The following is a 24,370-nucleotide window of genomic DNA, read 5'->3' as shown; positions in this document are numbered from 1 at the left end:
TGTGTGTGTATGTCCGGGATTGGCATCTGCACCGTCGCAGCTACAGCCACAAAATTTTGCACACTCACACGTCTGGACCCCCAGAGCGTCATAGGCTATGTTTTGAGGGGAAATTTTAACCCCACACTTTACAGTTATTCGCCAAAAAACCTGCCTCCATTAAAGTGAATGGAGCTGGGAGCCACAGTGCAGCCAGAACTTCAGAAGAATGCGCAGCCACGCCCTTATATGGAATGTTGTCGTGTCACAATGCAGCCAGGGAAAGAGACAGACACAGACAGGGAAAGAGGCAGACACAGACAGGGTAAGAAACAGACATAGACAGGGTAAGAGACAGCCACAAAGAGACAGACACAGACAAAGAGACAGACTGACAGGGAAGAGACAGACACAGACAAAGAGACAGAGAGAGACACAGGGAAACAGACAGACAGGGAAAGAAAGGGAAAGAGACAGACAGGGTAAGAAACAGACAAAGACAGGTAAAGAGACAGATAAAGAGACAGACACAGGGAAAGAGACAGAGGGAAAGAGACAGACAGGGAAAGAGAGGGAAAAAGACAGTCAGGGAAAGAGAGGGAAAGAGAAAGACAAGGAAAGAGACAGACAGGAAAAGTGACAGAGATAGATAGACAGACAGGGAAAGAGATTCAGCCAGATGGAGAAAGAGACAGAGACAGTCAGAGAAAGACAGGGAAAGAGACAGACAGATAAAGAGATAGAGAGAGAGACAGAGAGATATATACAGAGGGGAAGACAGACAGAGAATGGGAGAGAAACAGAGAGACAGTTACTATCCCGGGCGTTAATACATTCTATTTATACATTCTATCCCGGGAATGTTAATACATTCTATTTTGTCAACAACAGTTATTAACCCGGGCGAAGACGGGTAGTACAGCTAGTCTATATATATATATATATATATATATATATATATATATATATACGTGTTCGTAAGAAACAAAAGCATTCATAAATATGTGAATAGGTTACATCGACTAAACTACAGTCAGGGCCAGAAATATTTGGACAGTGACACAAGTTTTGTTATTTTAGCTGTTTACAAAAACATGTTCAGAAATACAATTATATATATAATATGGGCTGAAAGTGCACACTCCCAGCTGCAATATGAGAGTTTTCACATCCAAATCGGAGAAAGGGTTTAGGAATCATAGCTCTGTAATGCATAGCCTCCTCTTTTTCAAGGGACCAAAAGTAATTGGACAAGGGACTCTAAGGGCTGCAATTAACTCTGAAGGCGTCTCCCTCGTTAACCTGTAATCAATGAAGTAGTTAAAAGGTCTGGGGTTGATTACAGGTGTGTGGTTTTGCATTTGGAAGCTGTTGCTGTGACCAGACAACATGCGGTCTAAGGAACTCTCAATTGAGGTGAAACAGAACATCCTGAGGCTGAAAAAAAAGAAAAAATCCATCAGAGAGATAGCAGACATGCTTGGAGTAGCAAAATCAACAGTCGGGTACATTCTGAGAAAAAAGGAATTGACTGGTGAGCTTGGGAACTCAAAAAGGCCTGGGGGTCCACGGATGACAACAGTGGTGGATGATCGCCGCATACTTTTTTTGGTGAAGAAGAACCCGTTCACAACATCAACTGAAGTCCAGAACACTCTCAGTGAAGTAGGTGTATCTGTCTCTAAGTCAACAGTAAAGAGAAGACTCCATGAAAGTAAATACAAAGGGTTCACATCTAGATGCAAACCATTCATCAATTCCAAAAATAGACAGGCCAGAGTTAAATTTGCTGACAAACACCTCATGAAGCCAGCTCAGTTCTGGAAAAGTATTCTATGGACAGATGAGACAAAGATCAACCTGTACCAGAATGATGGGAAGAAAAAAGTTTGGAGAAGAAAGGGAATGGCACATGATGCAAGGCACACCACATCCTCTGTAAAACATGGTGGAGGCAACGTGATGGCATGGGCATGCATGGCTTTCAATGGCACTGGGTCACTTGTGTTTATTGATGACATAACAGCAGACAAGAGTAGCCGGATGAATTCTGAAGTGTACCGGGATATACTTTCAGCCCAGATTCAGCCAAATGCCGCAAAGTTGATCGGACGGCGCTTCATAGTACAGATGGACAATGACCCCAAGCATACAGCCAAAGCTACCCAGGAGTTCATGAGTGCAAAAAAGTGGAACATTCTGCAATGGCCAAGTCAATCACCAGATCTTAACCCAATTGAGCATGCATTTCACTTGCTCAAATCCAGACTTAAGACGGAAAGACCCACAAACAAGCAAGACCTGAAGGCTGCGGCTGTAAAGGCCTGGCAAAGCATTAAGAAGGAGGAAACCCAGCGTTTGGTGATGTCCATGGGTTCCAGACTTAAGGCAGTGATTGCCTCCAAAGGATTCGCAACACAATATTGAAAATAAAAATATTTTGTTTGGGTTTGGTTTATTTGTCCAATTACTTTTGACCTCCTAAAATGTGGAGTGTTTGTAAAGAAATGTATACAATTCCTACAATTTCTATCAGATATTTTTGTTCAAACCTTCAAATTAAACGTTACAATCTGCACTTGAATTCTGTTGTAGAGGTTTCATTTCAAATCCAATGTGGTGGCATGCAGAGCCCAACTCGCGAAAATTGTGTCACTGTCCAAATATTTCTGGACCTAACTGTATATATTTGAGTCTATGAAATGGCTGAATTAAGTATTTTTGGTTACTTAATTCTTATCCTCAACACTAGGATGCTGAATCCAGGCATACCTTTTGTTGAAAAATCTGATGCTCGATTGCTGAAATATCTATAATCAAAGTTCCAGAAATGCACTGCACCTTTGAGTAGCATGTGCATAGGGGTGGGACCTCAATGCCGGCCAGTGTGGATGATGTAGGACACGTCATGCACCCAGGCTTCAGAAGAAGGAGGACAAAGATGGGTGAAAGAGGAGGCGCCGGTACCGGTTGAATGGAGACACCCATCCAACCAGTCTGCACTGCACCGCACCTTAGGTGAGTATTATAAAGTGATTTTTACATTCTAAACAGCCGCCTGAGCTCTTATATACAGCATGTTAGAATGCTGTATATAAGAGCCCACTGATGGTGGCCGCAGCTTATAGTCGCAAAATATGGTGACAGGTTCCCTTTAAAAGATATTCAAAATCTTAAACACACACAACAAATCATTATACATCCTTTTGATAATTTTTTGATGTTTTTTCAGGCAGTTTCCGCAGTGGAATTTGTCTGAGAAAGGCGGTAGTGTGCACATACTCTCAGGGTTTCTTTTGGATGGCAGCCAGTAGAGATCCTATTAACCGTGAGGAATTTAATAAAATTCATTATAAACATTAGAAAACTGTATAACTTTTCAGTATACCAAGAATAACATGTATTTATATGTAACATTTTTCTTTAAATATAGAAACTAAGAAGGAAATTTTCTTAAACCCTTAACGACTGGGCAATTTTTCCTCCCTTTATTCCAAGAGCCATAACCTTTTTATTTTTTTGTCAATATAGCTGTTTGGAGGCTTGGTTTTTGCAGGATGAGTTATACTTTTTCGTTACACCCATCCATTTTATCATATGATGCAATGGTAAGCAGGGGAAAAAAGCATTTTGATTTTTTTTCTCGTTACACTGTTTAGCAATCACATACTCATTTATTTTATATTTTGATAGATTGGACTTTTACAAACGCAGGAATACCAAATATGTGTATGTTTTATTTATTTATAAATTTTTATGGGGGTGATTTGAACTTTTATTGGTTTTTTTAATTTTTTTAAACATTTTTTCAACTTTATTTAATAGTTTCCTTGGGGGACTTGAACCTGCAACAGTCTGATCACTTGTACAATCACAGTCATCTATGAACACCAGCCACGGGCTAGTTTTCACAGGAGTTCTGTGATGACAGACACAGGGTCATCAGCTGACCCCTGACTGTCATGGCAACTCATAGAATAAAATCTGGAGGAGACAAAATGGCGCAAATGGTGTATTATCCCAGTGGAGCAAGAAAAAAAGGAGGTTTGGAAAAACTCACTTTGGGGAGTTATGAGGGTCACAATTACGATTAAAGCATAGTATCAAATGCCGCGTACCCAGTAGATGCAAATAGTAGCAGAAAGGAGGAAAGGGTTAATCACGCTGCCGTGGATATAAGCACGAGATGAGTCCAAGGGTTAATCTTCGTGATTTTTATTATTTAACGCGTTTCAGAGTCCAAATGACCCCTTCATCAGGAATCATCAGTGGTTTTTGATTCCTTATGGAGTCATTTGGACTCTGAAACGCGTTGAATAATAAAAATCACGAAGATTAACCCTTGGATTTATATGCTTATATCCACGGCAGCGAGATTAACCCTTTCCTCCCTCCTGCTACTATTTGTCATGGCAACACATCGGCGTCCCGCAATCGTGTCGTGGGCATGCTGATATGGGCTTAAAATAGCTTGCGCCCCCCCCACCCCTGACAGTGCATGTTAAAGGTTGCTGTTAGAGATTAGCAGCAGCATTTACCAGGTTAACTGCCACAGGAGGAGCACGGCTCCAACCAAGGCCATTAGAGGCAGATGAAGGCTGAATGAATAAGACTTCATCTGCAGGGAAAGATGCGGGCTTGGCGTGCGAGCCCGCATCAAAGACAGTGAAATGACTAATTTCATACATAGCACATCATTAGTCGTTAAGATTTTAAAGGAACTCTGTCAGCATAGAATTATTGCTCAAATCAAGGGCAGGTCTTTGGTGCACTATGGCATGGACAACATTTAAATGCACCTTCCCACCTGCTTGTTTTCCTCTATCTCTGAACTTCTCTGAATCTCTGAAGCCAGAACTGTTAAACAAATAAGAGGCGGGAGGGGCAGAGATAGAGGAAAAACAAGCAGGGGGGAATGTGCACTTGAATATTTGGCCACACACCACACTATGATATACCAAGTGTACTTGTAGAACAGTCATTTTGTGCTGGAAAGAGGTCCTTTATAGGTATTGTACAGGAGCAGAAAACTAAAAAGAAGATTTTATAGTGAATAAATGACTAAACTGCATTAATTAGCAAATCACACTTCTTTGTTCTCGAGGAATCACAATGGTCCATTAAAATGGCTGACACATTGCTGTCCACCATATTTATCTGACCTAACACTGGAGATAGCAGGAGTGAATGCTGAGGTAAGAAGAATCTGCTCACACTGCGGTCCACCTTGTCTATCTGATCTAATACTTGAAATACCAGGATACTGAGGTAAGAAGAGGTTGCTCACACTGCTATCCACCTTGTCTTTCTGATCAAACACTTCAAATACCAGAGGTGCTGAGGTAAAAAAAGGCCACTCACAATCCACCCTGCCTTTCTGAATGCTCAGCGGCAGCTGTGATCTGGAGATAGATTGACAGTGAGTGAGTGTTATAGGTAATGTCTAGGTCACGGCAGCAGGTCAACTTACTGCACGTACTCATAGGCACCTAATCTATTAACATTCAAGTATATGTTTCTGCAAGAGCAATAATATGGCACCTATTTTTTATGTACTATAGTGTTTACATCTTTAAATAAAATAAGTGTGATTTGTGTAAGGGTATTTAGGAACTTATACCATTTTCTTGGGGTTTAATTTAACCATAAGTTATTCACAGATAATATTTCTTTTAGACCAGCATCTCTTTTCAAAATTATAGGTTTGCTTAGATTAGCAGTATTCATGTAGTGCTGGTGGTGCTGCATCTTGTACCTATTGTGGCTCTTGTGCTGTATTCATTAACCAATGATTGCTCTGGTGCTGTATTTATGTATCAATGATAATTATTGTGCTGTATTTCTGTACTGCTGGTGGTTCTGGTCTTCTATACATGTACCATTGGTGGCCTTTTTCATGTATTGATGGTGAGTCTGGTAATGTTTTCATGTAGCCATGGTGATTCTGGTGTCGTATTCATGTACTGATGGCCATTCCAGTTCTTTATTCATGTACTGTTAGTGGTTCTGGTGAGACTAAGCAATAATGAGTAAATGCCATTAAAGCAAACCCCCCCCCCCCAAAAAAAAACAATTAGTAATTGCATTTCTTCATTGTAAGTTTTCATTCCTTTGCGTGAAGGGGGGCCTTTTCAATGTTCACCTGAGGTAGAAGAACAGTTAGACTCATCTCTGTCTAAAATTTAGATGCAAGAGCCTTCATATATCTCCTCCCAAAGTTGTAGAAAGTCTTACAGCAAGTCTGATTATAAAGACCAATTTGTGAAAAAAAATCAGAAATCATTGTTTTTGCTTTACTGCTCAGATGAGGAAATGTTAATGCTTTATATCTACAATGCCTTGAGAAAGTATTCGGCACCGTTAATTTTTCAACCTTTTCCCACATTTCAGGCTTCAAACATAAAGATAAAAATTTTAATGTTATGGTAAAGAATCAACAACAAGTGGGACACAAGCACAAATGTGAAGTTGAATGAAATTTATTGCTGATTTTAAACTTTTTTAAAAAATAAATAACTGGAAAGGGGTGTGTGCAATATTATTAGTCACCTTTAAGTTAATACTTTGTAGCGCCACCTTTTGCTGCGATTACAGCAGCATGTCGCTTGGGGTATGTGTCTATCAGTTTACATCGAGAGACTGAAATTCTTGCCCATTCCTCCTTTGCGAATAGCTCAAGCTGAGTGAGGTTGGATGGAGAGCGTTTGTCAACAGCACTTTTCAGCACGTTACACAGACTCTCAATTGGATTCAGGTCTGGACTTTGACTTGGCCATTCTAACACCTGGATACCTGTAGATTTTGCTTTATGTTTGGGATCATTGTCTTGTTGGAAGACAAATCTCCATCCCAGTCTAAGGTCTTTTGCAGACTCCAACAGGTTTTCTTGAAGAATGGTCCTGTATTTAGCACCATCCATCTTCCCATCAATTTTAACTATCTTCCCTGTCCCTGCTGAAGAAAAGCAGAGCAGGCCCAAACCATGATGCTGCCACCACTATGTTTTACAGTGGGGATGGTGTGTTCAGGGTGATAAGCTGTGTTGCTTTTACGCCAAACATATCGTTTGGCATTGTGCCCAAATAGTTCGATTTTGGTTTCATCCGACCAAAGCACCTTCTTCCACATGTTTCGTATGTCTCCCAGGTGGCTAGTGGCAAACTTTAAACAACACTTTTTATGGATATTTTTGAGAAATTGCTTTCTCCTTGCCACTCTCCCATAAAGGCCAGATTTGTGCAGTGTATTACTGATTGTTGTCCTATGGACAGACTCTCCCACCTCAGCTCCTCCTGCCTCTCTGATCAGTCTTCTCCTTGTTTGAGATGAAAGTTTGTATGGACGGCCGGGTCTTGGTAGATTTGCAGTGGTATGATACTGTCGTGGAAACCCCTTTCCAGGGAGAGCTAATTTAGGGTGAGATGCAAAGTGATCTCCAGATCTGCCAATGTTGGTCCAATTAATAGCGATGCATCGGAGACAAACACAAGAACACACAGTCAATGTCCGTGTACCAGGCTTTGTCTGAATCTCAGATGCCCAAACAGTAGTTTATTAAAACCACAAAAGAAAAGGGGACGGCTTAGTACATGACCAAAAATGGAATGAAAGTTGAAAATAACAAAATCGTAAATTATGGATCCTGCTGAATTCCTTAAAACCAGATCTGTCCAGTTTTCTGGACCTTCAGTAACAAAGAAACTTTAGACAAAGGCCTCTTTAAAGAGACTACACCCAGTGCTATTGCTTTTATGAATAACACTTATAAAGCTAATACAAAAATACAAAATTATTAAACATATATAAATTGCTTAAATGATAATCAAAACTTAATATAAAATATTAACCATAACAATTCCTCCCTTTTTATTATTTACAGACAATTTATCCATCAGCTATATCCCCATGCTATGACAGCATGGAGGGGCCAACCCCGTTCACCGATAGATATCTTGTTTGTAAATTTCATCATATATATTTACTAAGGGAGCACTGAGGTATTTTTCACATGTGGTAACTGACGGCCTGTGATACTTGATCTTACATGTCTCTTTTCATAGTGTTGTCATTACAAATAATCACGAGTAATTGAAGTACCCTCACAGTTTTTCCAGTCCTAAGAGTGTGAGCATCACAGACTTAACTTATAGTCCTCATATAGGGTCAGGGGATCTGCAAGATATGGCGTAGAATTAGAAGATATTGGGCTCGGAGTGCATACCCAACAGTTCTTAGTGCTTTAGAGTCCATATGTTGGAACAGAACTTGGTGATGCTTTATCAGTTTGTTATCACAGTCCTCTTTTAGTGCCTCATTGATAGGACAAGAGGTACAGTTGCCATCAGCATAATCCAAAAGGCAGAGTGGTTATCTTTGTATCTTTGCCTTGGATCTTGACAGAAGTGGCAGTGGTTAGCATCACTTAAGGCCCCGTCACACTAAGCAACATCGCTAGCAACATCGCTGGTAACGAACAACTTTTGTGACGTAGCAGCGATGTTGCTAGCGATGTTGCTGTGTGTGACATCCAGCAACAACCTGGCCCCTGCTGTGAGGTCGTTGGTTGTTGCTGAATGTCCTGGGCCATTTTTTAGTTGTTGCTGTCCCGCTGTGAAGCACAGATCGCTGTGTGTGACAGCGAGACAGCAACAACTAATGTGCAGGCAGCAGGGAGCCAGCTTCTGCTGAGGCTGGTAACCAATGTAAACATCGGGTAACCAAGAAGCCCTGTCCTTGGTTACCCGATATTTACCTTTGATACCAGCCTCCTCCGCTCTCACTGTCAGTGCCGGCTCCTGCTCTGTGCACATGTAGCTGCAGCACACATCAGGTAATTAACCCGATGTGTGCTGTAACTAGGAGAGCAGGGAGCCAGCACTAAGCATTGTGCGCTGCTCCCTGCTCTGTGCACATTTAGCTGCAGCACACATCAGGTAATTAACCCGATGTGTGCTGTAACTAGGAGAGCAAGGAGCCAGCGCTAAGCATTGTGCGCTGCTCCCTGCTCTGTGCACATTTAGCTGCAGCACACATCGGGTTAATTAACCTGATGTGTGCTGTAACTAGGAGACTGGGGGCTTGTCACTGGTTGCTGGTGAGCTCACCAGCAACTCGTGTAGCCACGCTCCAGCGATCCCTGCCAGGTCAGGTTGCTGGTGGGATCGCTGGAGCGTGGCAGTGTGACAGCTCACCAGCAACCTCCTAGCAACTTACCAGCGATCCCTATCGTTGTTGGGATCGCTGGTAAGTTGCTTAGTGTGACTGGACCTTAAGAATGGTTCCCTGGATCTAGGCTCCAATGGTCTCTTTATGTGTCTCTTGACCACGACCCAGTCACCTGGTGCCGGTGTGTGTGTGCCGCTTATAAACATGGGAACAACAAAGAGCCAGCACCAGTGTGCACTAAGGCATCAAATATTCCAAACTGCATTATAAAAATTTTTTTATTTTTTTTTTTTTTTTTTTTTTTGAGATTTTTGGCAAAAAATTGCAATTTCTTGAGCTGCTTCGCCACGTCACGGCAAATCTCATTTGAAGCAGTCCTACACTAAAATATTTTTATAAAATGTGCCATGCGGCCTCACATATAAATAGCAGAACTGCTCTCAGCAGCACTCACCTGGTCTATTGCAGTCCCGTACCCATGACTGAGTCATGGCTGTGGGCGGGACAGGTCCAAGCAAATGCTGCATGAAGTATATATATAGCCTGTGGACAAAGCCTGATGACCCAATGTGAACAGTCACCAAACGCCAAAATCTATACAGATGGAATACATCCCAAATTGGGGTGCATAGCAAGGTGGAGGTCAACCACCGACCAATTCAACAAAGAAACAACAAAGAGCCAGCACCAGTGTGCACTAAGGCATCAAATATTCCAAACTGCATTATAAAAATTTTTTTTTTTTTTTTTTTTTTTTTTTTTTGAGATTTTTGGCAAAAAATTGCAATTTCTTGAGCTGCTTCGCCACGTCACGGCAAATCTCATTTGAAGCAGTCCTACACTAAAATATTTTTATAAAATGTGCCATGCGGCCTCACATATAAATAGCAGAACTGCTCTCAGCAGCACTCACCTGGTCTATTGCAGTCCCGTACCCATGACTGAGTCATGGCTGTGGGCGGGACAGGTCCAAGCAAATGCTGCATGAAGTATATATATAGCCTGTGGACAAAGCCTGATGACCCAATGTGAACAGTCACCAAACGCCAAAATCTATACAGATGGAATACATCCCAAATTGGGGTGCATAGCAAGGTGGAGGTCAACCACCGACCAATTCAACAAAGAAACAACAAAGAGCCAGCACCAGTGTGCACTAAGGCATCAAATATTCCAAACTGCATTATAAAATTTTTTTTTTTTTTTTTTTTTTTTGAGATTTGCCGTGACGTGGCGAAGCAGCTCAAGAAATTGCAATTTTTTGCCAAAAATCTCAAAAAAATTTTTTTATAATGCAGTTTGGAATATTTGATGCCTTAGTGCACATTGGTGCTGGCTCTTTGTTGTTTCTTTGTTGAATTGGTCGGTGGTTGACCTCCACCTTGCTACGCACCCCAATTTGGGATGTATTCCATCTGTATAGATTTTGGCGTTTGGTGACTGTTCACATTGGGTCATCAGGCTTTGTCCACAGGCTATATATATACTTCATGCAGCATTTGCTTGGACCTGTCCCGCCCACAACCGTGACTCAGTCATGGGTACGGGACTGCAATAGACCAGGTGAGTGCTGCTGAGAGCAGTTCTGTTATTCATGTGTGAGGCCGCATGGCACATTTTATAAAAATATTTTAGTGTAGGACTGCTTCAAATGAGATTTGCCGTGACGTGGCGAAGCAGCTCAAGAAATTGCAATTTTTTGCCAAAAATCTCAAAAAAAATTTTTTATAATGCAGTTTGGAATATTTGATGCCTTAGTGCACATTGGTGCTGGCTCTTTGTTGTTTCTTTGTTGAATTGGTCGGTGGTTGACCTCCACCTTGCTACGCACCCCAATTTGGGATGTATTCCATCTGTATAGATTTTGGCGTTTGGTGACTGTTCACATTGGGTCATCAGGCTTTGTCCACAGGCTATATATATACTTCATGCAGCATTTGCTTGGACCTGTCCCGCCCACAACCGTGACTCAGTCATGGGTACGGGACTGCAATAGACCAGGTGAGTGCTGCTGAGAGCAGTTCTGTTATTCATGTGTGAGGCCGCATGGCACATTTTATAAAAATATTTTAGTGTAGGACTGCTTCAAATGAGATTTGCCGTGACGTGGCGAAGCAGCTCAAGAAATTGCAATTTTTTGCCAAAAATCTCAAAAAAAATTTTTTATAATGCAGTTTGGAATATTTGATGCCTTAGTGCACATTGGTGCTGGCTCTTTGTTGTTTCTTTGTTGAATTGGTCGGTGGTTGACCTCCACCTTGCTACGCACCCCAATTTGGGATGTATTCCATCTGTATAGATTTTGGCGTTTGGTGACTGTTCACATTGGGTCATCAGGCTTTGTCCACAGGCTATATATATACTTCATGCAGCATTTGCTTGGACCTGTCCCGCCCACAACCGTGACTCAGTCATGGGTACGGGACTGCAATAGACCAGGTGAGTGCTGCTGAGAGCAGTTCTGTTATTCATGTGTGAGGCCGCATGGCACATTTTATAAAAATATTTTAGTGTAGGACTGCTTCAAATGAGATTTGCCGTGACGTGGCGAAGCAGCTCAAGAAATTGCAATTTTTTGCCAAAAATCTAAAAAAAATTTTTTTATAATGCAGTTTGGAATATTTGATGCCTTAGTGCACATTGGTGCTGGCTCTTTGTTGTTTCTTTGTTGAATTGGTCGGTGGTTGACCTCCACCTTGCTACGCACCCCAATTTGGGATGTATTCCATCTGTATAGATTTTGGCGTTTGGTGACTGTTCACATTGGGTCATCAGGCTTTGTCCACAGGCTATATATATACTTCATGCAGCATTTGCTTGGACCTGTCCCGCCCACAACCGTGACTCAGTCATGGGTACGGGACTGCAATAGACCAGGTGAGTGCTGCTGAGAGCAGTTCTGTTATTCATGTGTGAGGCCGCATGGCACATTTTATAAAAATATTTTAGTGTAGGACTGCTTCAAATGAGATTTGCCGTGACGTGGCGAAGCAGCTCAAGAAATTGCAATTTTTTTGCCAAAAATCTCAAAAAAATTTTTTTATAATGCAGTTTGGAATATTTGATGCCTTAGTGCACATTGGTGCTGGCTCTTTGTTGTTTCTTTGTTGAATTGGTCGGTGGTTGACCTCCACCTTGCTACGCACCCCAATTTGGGATGTATTCCATCTGTATAGATTTTGGCGTTTGGTGACTGTTCACATTGGGTCATCAGGCTTTGTCCACAGGCTATATATATACTTCATGCAGCATTTGCTTGGACCTGTCCCGCCCACAACCGTGACTCAGTCATGGGTACGGGACTGCAATAGACCAGGTGAGTGCTGCTGAGAGCAGTTCTGTTATTCATGTGTGAGGCCGCATGGCACATTTTATAAAAATATTTTAGTGTAGGACTGCTTCAAATGAGATTTGCCGTGACGTGGCGAAGCAGCTCAAGAAATTGCAATTTTTTGCCAAAAATCTCAAAAAAATTTTTTTATAATGCAGTTTGGAATATTTGATGCCTTAGTGCACATTGGTGCTGGCTCTTTGTTGTTTCTTTTTTATAAACATGGGGTCTGGGATGGAGGAAAGAACACAGTTATGAGTAACAGTCAGATGTTTGTGCAACTCAGGGACATATTCAGTGAGAAAAGCATACGCATATTCAGTGAGAAAAGCATACGAGGCCTGCAATTGCTGTGGGAAATATAATTCTGTCTCAGGAATACTACCAAACATTAATTCATATGGGGACAGCTTCTTTATACTTCTTCGGGCAGTTCTCACTGAAAGCAATGTGATGGGCAAGCAATCTACCCAGGACAAGTGTGTTTACTCCATGGACTTTAATTTAAGAGTACCGTTAAAGCGTTCCACCTTCCCACTACTTTGTGGGTCATAGGGAACGTGGAAAGCATGTTCTATTCCCAAAGCAGCCATGATCTGTTTCATTTAATTCTCCATTGAAGTAAGCACCTCTGTTACTTTCTATAGTTTTGGGAAACTCATATCTGCAAACCACCTTACTTATTACTTTCTTGATGGTAATTGTGGTCTTTGTGTTATCTTTCATCACAGTCTAAGCTTCAGACATACCAGGACATATTCATAAGTACCCACCTTAGGCAGCAGTATGTAGTCCACCTGCAGTCTCTGAAATGAGTAATCTGGTTTTGGTGCTGAATTTCTGCGGAACTCAAATAGGCCTACTGGGGCTGTGTTTTGCACAAACAAGACATACTTTGCAGCCATATTCGGGAACCCTGGGGCACAGCAGTTTTGCAGCACTACCGCACACGTCACACCTTTGCACCGGGGAATGTGCCAGGGCAACCATCATGGGGAACAGGCAGCGAGGGAGGCAAATCCGGGTGTTTACCTGCCATACCACTGACTCTGACCGTACAGCGCATTGCATTCTGTTCGTTTGAGGGGGCCTGGGTCTGGAAGACCTGAAACAGTTCACGATCAACGGCCACTGGGGCCGGTACGGTGCCAGCCTCCTTTGCTGAAAGGTGGCGCCCCGCACTCTCGGTCACTAAGCTCCCTTAGAGGGCTATGTCTGTTATGGCCAGTATTCCTGTCAGAGGTAGTCTTGCTGCTTCTTTAGCCGGCTTGTCGGCCAGTGCATTCCCTACTGCAAGGGGAGTTTGTTCCCGTACATGTGCCAATACTTTGACTATGGCTGCCCTTTGGGGAATGGTGAGTGCTGCGAGTAGCTGCTCTACCGCCTGCGCATACTTTATGGGTTTGCCAACAGAGGTCAGGAAATTACGGCTCCGCCAAATGAAGTCGTGTGCTACCCCAAAAGCGTATTGTGAGTCAGAAAATACATTACTCTTCTTACCTTTTCCCAGACTGCACATTACAGTGAATGCCTTCAGCTCAACCTCTTGCGCAGAGTAGCTCGAAGGGAATGGTTCTTACTGCTTTACCATTGTGGACCACTGCATACCCGGTGATGAACAGTCCTTGATCATTCTCCAAAGCTCTGGAACCATCTATAAAATACTCAGCAGAGGGGTTAGTGAGTGGTACATCAGTGATATTTGCCAAGTCCTTTGTTTCTGCCTCCACCAATGCCTGACAGTCACGTGTCATATCAAACTGAACTTCTTCATCTGCTAGTTTGAAAAACAGGGGCAAGTCTTGTCTCACGGTCTCTCCCTCAGGGGCAAGTCTTGTCTCACGGTCTCTCCCACAGGTACGTGCCTTGTCTCATGGTCCCTCCCACAGGGGCAGGTCTTGTCTCATGGTCTCTCCCACAGGCACAGGTCTTGGCTCACGGTCCCTCCCACAGGGACATGTCTTGTCTCACGGTCCCTCCCTCAGGGGCAGGTCTTGTCTCACGGTCTCTCCCAGAGGGACATGTCTTGTCTAATGGTCCCTCCCTCAGGGGCAGGTCTTGGCTCACGGTCCCTCCCACTTCCCCATCCAAATATTCTCCTCCCTTTTCTACAATCCACTGTTAATCATGCAGCTGGATTTAGACCATTACAGTTTGAGAGCATTATGGGGGAATGTAAAGAGGGAAAAACTTAATATTTGTCCGGCCTTTATACTGAAGGATGGTGGGTTTGAGCCTGTTGGAGTCTTTCAGATACAGCATGAGGAGCTTGGAGTGAGGGGGCAGCTGAACACTATGTCCTCTGTCTGTCTAATAGAGTCCTGAAACAGCTGCCCAGCTCTTACACAAGCAGGGGTCACTGTAATAACTGAATGTAGTATCCCAGAGTGATACTCTGGAGGGTGCTGTCTGCCACCGTGTTCTTGGGTGAGGACGCCGGCTATATGTCCAACCTGCTTGTGGCGGTAAAGGGTTAAAGGTTTTTCCCACGTCTATTTTGCTTATGTGACCACAACTGTCTGGGTTTATTCTCGAGTCAAACAACTAGCTTTGGGAATTGTCAGTCAGGATTCGGAGACTACACAGGGCGCCTTCTTTTAAGGGGGGTGGTCACCTTGGGCCCAATTAGGGTAAATTCTATACAGGTACCAATTTTATGCAACACGTCTGTCCTTAAATCAATAAGTGAATATGAGAAAACTAAAACCTGGGTCACAAAATAGGAACAGTGAATGTAGTCCCCGGGTGATGACAATGGGGTTGTGGGAGACATCTGAATTGTCAGTTTCCTATGGTGGTGGGGGTCACGATAGTAGTTGTTGCCTTTTTGGGACATTTGTCCCCTCAAAAAAAACAAAAAACCTTTTTGCCCACAAGCCCAACCTTTTACATTGCTGTAGTCTAAGCCTTTAAAGCCTTTAGGGCTGCGACAACCCCAAACCCTGATGAAGGTGACACTAATCACAAAACCACACATTGGTTCTGGACATCACACACCAACAAGATGTCCGTAGCGAAGTACCATCCTCTCACACATTGTGTTATCTTCCTATGCAGCATGGCTGACATACCTTCAGTCTTTTTAGCTGACACATTTACCATAGCTACTGCTTGCACATTTTCTCTTTTTTTTTTTTTTAGCACCTTACATTTACACCATTTACTTTTGTATGGTTCCTCATACATTGCTGCTGTAATGTACTTCACCATCATTCCATTCTGTTCTATAAACTCATTGCCTTACATACACACGCAGCATGTTACTTTTTATAACTCATGCTGCTTTTTGTATCATTATAGGTCAATACGGGTCTATTCACATTGCAGCTTGTGGTCATCATTATAAACATTCCTTTATAATACAACATTATAAATATTCCTTTTACGTATTTTGATTGTTGTGATGCTGCCCTTTCTCGGTTGTACCCCCTGCACCATTTTACTTGTTATCAATAAACATTATTGTGTTATTTCTCCTCTATAATGGTTACATATAGGCTATTTTTTTTTCCTCACTCTTTTGTGTATTCCTGTAGTTTAGTCTCTTATCTCCTTCTTGTGGTGGATCTTGTGGTGAAGGCCGCGGGCAGTGATGGCATCCTGCCAGAGATGATCAAATGCAGTTCCCCAGAAATACATGCAGCACTGGCAAAACTATTCACCCACGTCCTGAGTGCCGGCTACTTCCCTGAAAGCTGGAATCAAGGTCTCATAACGCCCATCTACAAGGATGGAGACCGATATGACCCAGCAAACTACAGAGGGATCTGTGTCAACAGTATTCTGGGAAAACTGTTTAACAGCATCATTAATAAAAGGATTATCGCCTTCCTCACCCAGGGTGATGTCCTCAGCAGAAGCCAAGCTGGGTTCATGCCAAACCACCGCACCACGGACCACATTTACACCCTGCAAAGCCTCATCAAGACCCACGTCCACGACAAAAAACAGGGGAAAATATTTGCATGTTTCGTGGACTTCAAAAAGGCCTTTGACTCAGTGTGGCATCCAGGCCTGTTCCTGAAACTTCTGGAGAGCGGAATAGGTGGCAGAACCTACGACGTGATCAAGAGCTCATACACTGAGAACCGGTGCAGCGTGAAGGTGAACGGGAAGAGGACGGCTTTCTTCCGACAGGGCCGTGGGGTCAGACAGGGCTGCAGCCTGAGTCCAACTCTATTCAACATCTATATAAATGGACTAGCAGCAGCTCTAGAGTCCTCCCCCACTCCAGGCCTCAGTCTGCATGACCAAGAGGTGAAGTTCCTGCTGTACGCAGATGACCTCCTGCTACTCTCCCCAACCGAGAAAGGCCTCCAAGATAGCCTGGCAGTGCTGGAAACATTCAGCACCACATGGGCGCTTCCCATCAACCAAAAGAAGACCAAAGTCATGGTGTTTCAGAAGAGGAACCAGAACAAAATAAACACTCCCTCCTTCACATTAAATGGCTCCACGCTGGAGAAAACCAGCAGCTATACCTACCTCGGTCTGGAGCTAAGCAATAACGGGAGCCTCAAGCAAGCAGCAGAAGCCCTGAAAGGAAAAGCATGCAGAACCTTCTATGCCATCAGAAGACAACTGTACCACCTCAAACCACCTGTGAGAGTCTGGCTCAAGATATTTGACAGCGTCATCACCCCTATACTGTTATATGGCAGCGAGGTATGGGGCCCAGTGACCTACCCAGACCACACAAAGTGGGATTCCAGCCCTACCGAAGTCTTCCACATGGAGTTCTGTAAATATCTCCTCCAAGTCCATCGCAGCACCTCAAACATAGCCTGTCGGGCAGAGCTGGGCCGATTCCCCTTATGGTTCACTATACACAAGAGGGCGCTATCACACCAGGCGCACATACAGAACAGCAACCCCAGCTCCTACCATCATAAAGCCCTGCTGAGCCGGAGCCCAGAGCAAGCCAAGAACTGCGGCAACCAAAGTCAGCAACACACCCTGACAAAAGCCCAAATAAAAGAGATCTCAGAGAGCCGCAAGATGCAATACATAGAGGACTGGAAGAGTGAATTAGAGAACTCCCAGAAACTCACCATCTACCGGTCACTGCGGAGGGACTACACTCTGGCCCTATATCTGGAAAGGCTACGCCACCCCAAAGACAGGCAGACCCTGAGTCTGTACAGACTGAGTGCCCACAGCCTAGAGGTGGAAACAGGGCGGCACCGACAGACATACAAGCCGCGGGAGAACAGACTGTGCCACCACTGCCAGCAGGGGGCTCTGGAGGACGAGACGCATTTCCTACTGCACTGTGACAAATACTCAGCAGTGAGGGCCTCCCACTTCCAGAAATTTACCACCCATAGCCCGGGCTTTCCATCCATGGATGAGGACATGAAACTCCGCAACCTACTGGGGGAAGAGGAATCAATGGTGGAGATCGCCGCCCAATATGTCACCACATGTCATAAGCTGAGGGGAACCTAAGACCCCTAAATGGACTGTCAGAGCCCAAATTGTGCCCCCCAACTCCCCATAACCCTGATCCCCTCCCACCTTACTTACTGTATTACTCTTGCTTTGGCAACACTAACTGCATTTTGGTCCTGCCAATAAAGCATATTTGAATTTGAATTTGAATTTGATTCCCCCTCTACCCCTCCCTTTTCTTCTATTTGGCTGCAGGGGGGCCTAATTAACGCTTTCCTTTCTAGTTCAGCTCCCCAGGGGATATTTCCCTCAAATACATCCATTTCATATTGCTCCACTTTGGGAGACTGGTACAGTGCCCTGGACTGTAGGTCTATGGGCATTTATAACACACCGCAGCAATAGTCCATGATTCTTATCATTATGTTCATACCCAAAACTGAGTATGGTCCTATGCTACAATCTGCAACAGATCTTGTCGCTTATTCTGCCTAAAACCAGTGTCTAATCCTCTGTTAAACTCCATTCTCTGGAAAGTTACCAAGATTAGGTTTTCCTATGTGGCCAGATATACCTCCTGAATACCCTGGAGATATGTTCTAAATGTAAGGGTAACTTTACAGGAGATTCAGGATCTAGGTAGCAAGGGCAATATGCCTGGGCATGGAGAAACACAGGACACGCAATATTAGCTCCAGAGGGACTGTGTTGGCCACAGTGTCTGCAGGTCTATCCCAATGATCCTGCATATGGCAGGGGTGCTGAAGGGGGAGGCAGTGCAGGTTTTACATCAGTTATAGAGACTGCAGGGTTCCCTGGGCCTTTATACTATCACAGATTACATATACTCCACCATGAATGGTTTAATCTGATTTATGGTCACTCAGTGAGAGACGCTTGGATACTTTACCACATTCTAAAGTGTTTGTTTTTATCTTCCAAACAGTCTTCACATTTGCAGAAAAACGTCTCCCAAAACAAAAAAAAATTCCAATAACATTTTGCATCAATCCATTGCTTCATTCCCTTTTCGTCTTTCTTCTATATCCTTTGTAGGGACATGGGTGGTACCTCTGAGGCTGATTACGTCCTATAGCTGCCAGTCCTCTGACTGCAACTTCAATGCCCGCAGTTAACCGTAGAACTGAAATGGGCCATAGAGTCTTAACCGCAGAAGACTCTACTCTTCTCACAGCACCAATTTGCTCGCAAGAGAAGGATTTCTACTCCCAGAACCACTGTTCTCGCAAGAGAAGAATTTCTAGGAAGCATCAGGTTACCAGCCCTCTGTACCCGTACAATTCTGAGACAGAACCAAACAAATAACAATTCATAAACTCTACTACCAACAGTTATTGGGATTACTTCTACTTCTCAATATAATATATCATGGGAGACTACGCTAATTTCCTACAAAATCTCCATCTACCTCTGACTCAAACAGATTACATCAAACACAAAAGAGACAGTGTATCCAGACCAGAGCATATCAGATTTCAACTACTCAAACAAGTTCCCTTTCTTGTCCTGTAGAGGGCGCAGCTCCAAAAATAAAATTTACAATAAGTTTTCCCTCTCTGGCTATATTTTTCTTTGTCTGGATAAACTGGATGATTAAAAACTACAACTCCTATTAAGCCAATTCCCATCTTAAATGCAAATGCAAGAGAACATAAACACCGGCACAATGGTTTATCAGATTTTTTTACAATACATCCGTCACTCAAACATCAATCAGTCCCACATTAAAGGATCCTCATAACTTAAAATATAATTCCAGACATAACAGTCATATAGAAAACACAGGACAACATATAATCTTTCAACTGCTGAGATGATATACTCTTCATTCAATTTCCTTCAACAATCATTCGCACATTTAAAAACACATTGATACATATAACAGATCACAGATGGCATATCTCTCTATTATTTCAATCATACACACAAAATCCAAACACTGGCAGAGGTTTGATAAGAATGGTCTTGTTGGACCACTACGTACCCGTCTCGGACCTCCAGAAAGCACTGAAACATTTGTAACACAATGGGTTACTCACCGCGGATTTTGTTCAGTGGTTCCTGGGAAGGTCTTTGTAGTCGGGTCACAGAGAGGTCCAGTTAACCATCCCAGGTTTCTGCACCATGTTCTGTCGTGGAAACCCCTTTCCAGGGAGAGCTAATTTAGGGTGAGATGCAAAGTGATCTCCAGATCTGCCAATGTTGGTCCAATTAATAGCGATGCATTGGAGACAAACACAAGAACACACAGTCAATGTCCGTGTACCAGGCTTTGTCTGAATCTCAGATGCCCAAACAGTAGTTTATTAAAACCACAAAAGAAAAGGGGACGGCTTAGTACATGACCAAAAATGGAATGAAAGTTGAAAATAACAAAATCGTAAATTATGGATCCTGCTGAATTCCTTAAAACCAGATCTGTCCAGTTTTCTGGACCTTCAGTAACAAAGAAACTTTAGACAAAGACCTCTTTTAAGAGACTACACCCAGTGCTATTGCTTTTATGAATAACACTTATAAAGCTAATACAAAAATACAAAATTATTAAACATATATAAATTGCTTAAATGATAATCAAAACTTAATATAAAATATTAACCATAACAATACTCCTTCCATTTCAATGTGATCGCTTGCACAGTGCTCCTTGGGATATTTAAAGTTTTGGAAAGCTTTTTGTAACCAAATCCGGCTTTATACTTCTCAACAACAAAATCACGGACCTGCCTGTTGTGTTCCTTGGTCTTCATGATGGTATCTGCGCTTCAAACCGAACACTGAGACTATCACAGAGCAGGTGCATTTATACGGAGACTTGATTACACACAGGTGGCTTATATTTATCATCATCAGTCATTTAGGACAACATTGGATCATTCAAAAATCCTCAATGAACTTCTGGAGAGAGTTTGCTGCACTGAAAATAAAGGGGCCGAATAATATTGCACGCCCCAATTTTCAGTTATTTATTTGCTTAAAAAGTTTAAAATAAGCAATAAATTTCGTTCAACTTCACAATTGTGTCCCACTTGTTGTTGATTCTTTGCCATAACATTAAAATTTTTATCTTTGAAGCCTGAAATGTGGGAAAAGGTTGAAAAAAATCAAGGAAGCCGAATACTTCCGCAAGGCACTGTATATAATTATTGTACACTGTGAGCAAAATTAATTTGATTCATTTTATTATTGAACAACTACAGTGAAGTTGGTAAATACAAGAGACCTGAATATTTAGGTGATGTTTTGTCTTAGGACTCGGAGAGTATACAGTATGTGTCCAGAATTATTAGGCAACTAAAAGAAAATGTACATATTCCCATCTCAATTGTTTATTTTAAACTGTTAAAGTGAGATTCATAGTCAAACAATACAAGATGTACAAAAATAAATTTCTAATGTTTAAAAAAATATCAGTGAACAATATAGCCCCTCTTTCTTTTCAATAACAGTCATAAGCCTTCCATCCATGGAGTCTTTGACGTTCATCTTTTTGGGCAGCATCAAGTACAGCCTCCCAGACAGTGTTTAAACAGGAGAACTGTTTTTCTTCACTGTAAATGTCCTGTTTAAAAAGGGCCCACAAGTTCTCTATAGGATTTAGGTCAGGTGAGAAAGTGGCCATGTCACTATTCTTTCATTTTTAAGGCCTTTGCTGGCAGCCAAGCAGTGGAGTACTTCAATGCATGCAAAAGAGCTTTGTCCTGCAAATAATCATGGTTTTCTTGAAATATGCAGACTTTTTCTTGTATCATTGCTTAAAGAAAGTGTCTTCTGAAAACTGGCAGTAGGTTTCGAAGTTGATTTTGAGTCCATCTTCAACTCAAAGAGGTCCAACAAGTTCACCTTTAATTATACCAGCCCATAGCAGTACTCCACCTAGACCTTTCTCGCATCTCAGTCGAATCAGAGGTGTTTGTTAATTTCTGAACCAGCCATGTGTCATTCCATCTGGTCCATCAACAGTCACTCATCTCATCAGTCCATAAAGCCTTTAACCCTTAATGACCACTAATACGTTTTAAAATGGCAGCCTTTGAGGGTACTTATTCCTTACTGCCCTTTTAAAATGCTGGTAAGAAATAAGGGCATAGCGCCACCCAGTGTCAGAAAATCTCCAGGGTTTCAGCTACCGGGGGAAGCTGAAACCTTGGAGATCATAATCCGGGCTGTTTTTTCCAGTCCCCAGTCATGTGATCGCCGTTATAGCGTATAACAGCGATCATGTAAAAGTAAATTATAGTGCCAGTAAAAAATGATTCCTCTTCTATCTGGTATGATCATACATGTCAGATGGGAGAGAAATGTTTGGGCATAATCATCATTCTCCTCATATGGGAGAAAACGTCCTCCCCAGGTCTCCATATGCCACCCCCTGCCCTCCCCCTGCCCCTGTCCCGATACCTTCATGAATGCAGAGTTCCCTTCTGCACCTCCTTCTCCTCTTCTTCTGAAAAACTGGGGGGCACATGCACAGAGAGTCGTCTCTCAGCCGGCTTTCTGCGAGCAGTGAGATTGCGGTGATGTCAGTGCGGTAACGTCACTGAGGTTACTGCAGTTCAGACTGCTCTTGGTGTGACCACAGAAGTGTGCCTGCTTTAATCTCACTGAGGTCACTTGCAGGGACACTCCTCAGCAGAGTGCCTGCACTTCCAGGATATGGGGGATGTGTTCTCTTAGCGTGCCCCCCATATGCTGGAAACAAAGTCATCGTGTGACCTCCAAAATGGATTACAGTGGACCGGATTGGCATTTTTTTCCTTATTTTTTTCAATAAATTGGTGAAAGAGGGAATGTGTTTGGGAGTGTTTATTCAAATAAAAATGTTTTTGTCGTCTTTATTTTTATTACTGACTGGGTTAGTAATTACTAACCCCTTGGGTTGATGCCAGCTGACATTACACAGCTGGCATCAAGCCCTTATATTACACAGTTTGTTACTGTAACAGAGCAACGGGATGAGTCATGGCAAAGCGCCATGATTGGTACTTCTAATGGATGCACCACTTCTGGGGCGGCTCCGGCTTGCTATTTTTAGGCTGAAAAGGGTCAAATAAACATGGCCCTTTCCACCCTGAATACCAGACCCCAGCTGTCTGCTTCATCTTGGCTGGTGATCCAATTTGGGTGGGACCCCATGTTTTGTTTTTTTAAATTAATTATTTATTTAAATCACCTTTAGGCTGGAGTCACACGAGCATATGAAAAAAGGTCTGCTTTACCTCCAGAAAAGTCGTATGGCTTTTTTTCCTCACTTGTCATCCGTGTGCAATCTGTTTTATACTCAGCAGCTATTAATCTTTTACAGAACCATTTACAGTTTCCCATGTAACAGAATGGCAATGGAGCTGGAAAAATCGGATGTTATCCTGTTGCTCCATCTGGCATCCGATTTTTTTTCTCTCAAACACATCTGATCTCAGAGTCAAATCACAGCATGTGAAAAAAAAACCCTTCATCAGCACTGCCTCACTGAATAACATTGGTCTGAATGCAATGCCTTTTTATCAGTTTGCACTTGTTCGATTTATATGGTTGTGTTAGCGAGCCCTTAGACTGCTTTCACACAGACATATTTAAGTATGTTGGTGTTAAAAAAAAAAAATCAGATCCCATAAGGATAGCATATAATTTTTACAGATAAAGTTTTCTATGTTACAGGTTTGTAATGTATTTGGCCTTGTAAATCTTATTCACTGCTGATGAATAAAAATGGATGCCATATCAATGATAATATAGATTAAAAGAAATCCTCTAATTTTTTGTGCCTGAAAAGCGGACCATTTTTTTAAATTAAAAATATATGTCTGTGTATATATATATATATATATATATATATATATATATATATATATATATACATACAGTGTGTATATATATGTACATACATACTTGGAGCGACAGATATAAATTGCTGGTATGTATGCTGCCATTTAGTGGTCAAACGTTGCACTGCATTTAGGTACATGTTTACACATTTCTTCAAATGTAAATTAAAGGTATTTTCTTCCACAGTATTACACTCTACACAATGTTTCACTAAGATATTGTTTTATCATTTACAATTAATAGGTTAATATACATTTTGGAACATAAGGAACAGTACATAGTGTAATTATACCAACCACTGAATACAGAAGTCATAAAAAATAGTGTAATGTCAAGAATTACAAAAATGCAGACCTGCTCAAGAGAAGATTTGGACCAACTCCCAAGTTGTGCACTTTGTGGAGGAGTTTCGTAACAGCACTACCCTCCGGGTCCCTTGTAGCATGGTCCAGGACCACCAGGATGTATTCATGCGCATCCATATGCGTTCAAATGGACCTCAACAATGAGCAACAGAACTAGAGAATTACGAAAGTGGGCCTATGCTAAGTATAGGCCATCAATATAAAAGTATCAGACAACAACAGAATTAAATGAATGTAAGACCAGTATGTACGGAACTCAGTTATGCCCTTCCCTCCCCTGGAGGAGGAGGAA

General features: G+C 42.4%; 1 long non-coding RNA gene across 1 annotated transcript in view; it reads right to left on the bottom strand.

Annotated features, from left to right (window-relative positions):
* Window positions 1-24,144, bottom strand: part of LOC142290449 (uncharacterized) — a 45,935-nt gene extending 21,791 nt beyond the window's left edge. Inside the window, exon 1 of the long non-coding RNA XR_012750309.1 lies at window positions 24,068-24,144. This is a non-coding gene — a long non-coding RNA (uncharacterized LOC142290449). The remainder of the gene's footprint in view (window positions 1-24,067) is intronic.
* Window positions 24,145-24,370: the final 226 nt, after the last annotated feature.

Source organism: Anomaloglossus baeobatrachus, chromosome 2 (assembly GCF_048569485.1).
Source record: "Anomaloglossus baeobatrachus isolate aAnoBae1 chromosome 2, aAnoBae1.hap1, whole genome shotgun sequence".
Lineage (NCBI taxonomy): Eukaryota > Metazoa > Chordata > Amphibia > Anura > Aromobatidae > Anomaloglossus > Anomaloglossus baeobatrachus.
Note: the sequence above shows the minus strand (reverse complement) of the source record. Positions and strands in the feature narration are given on the sequence as shown.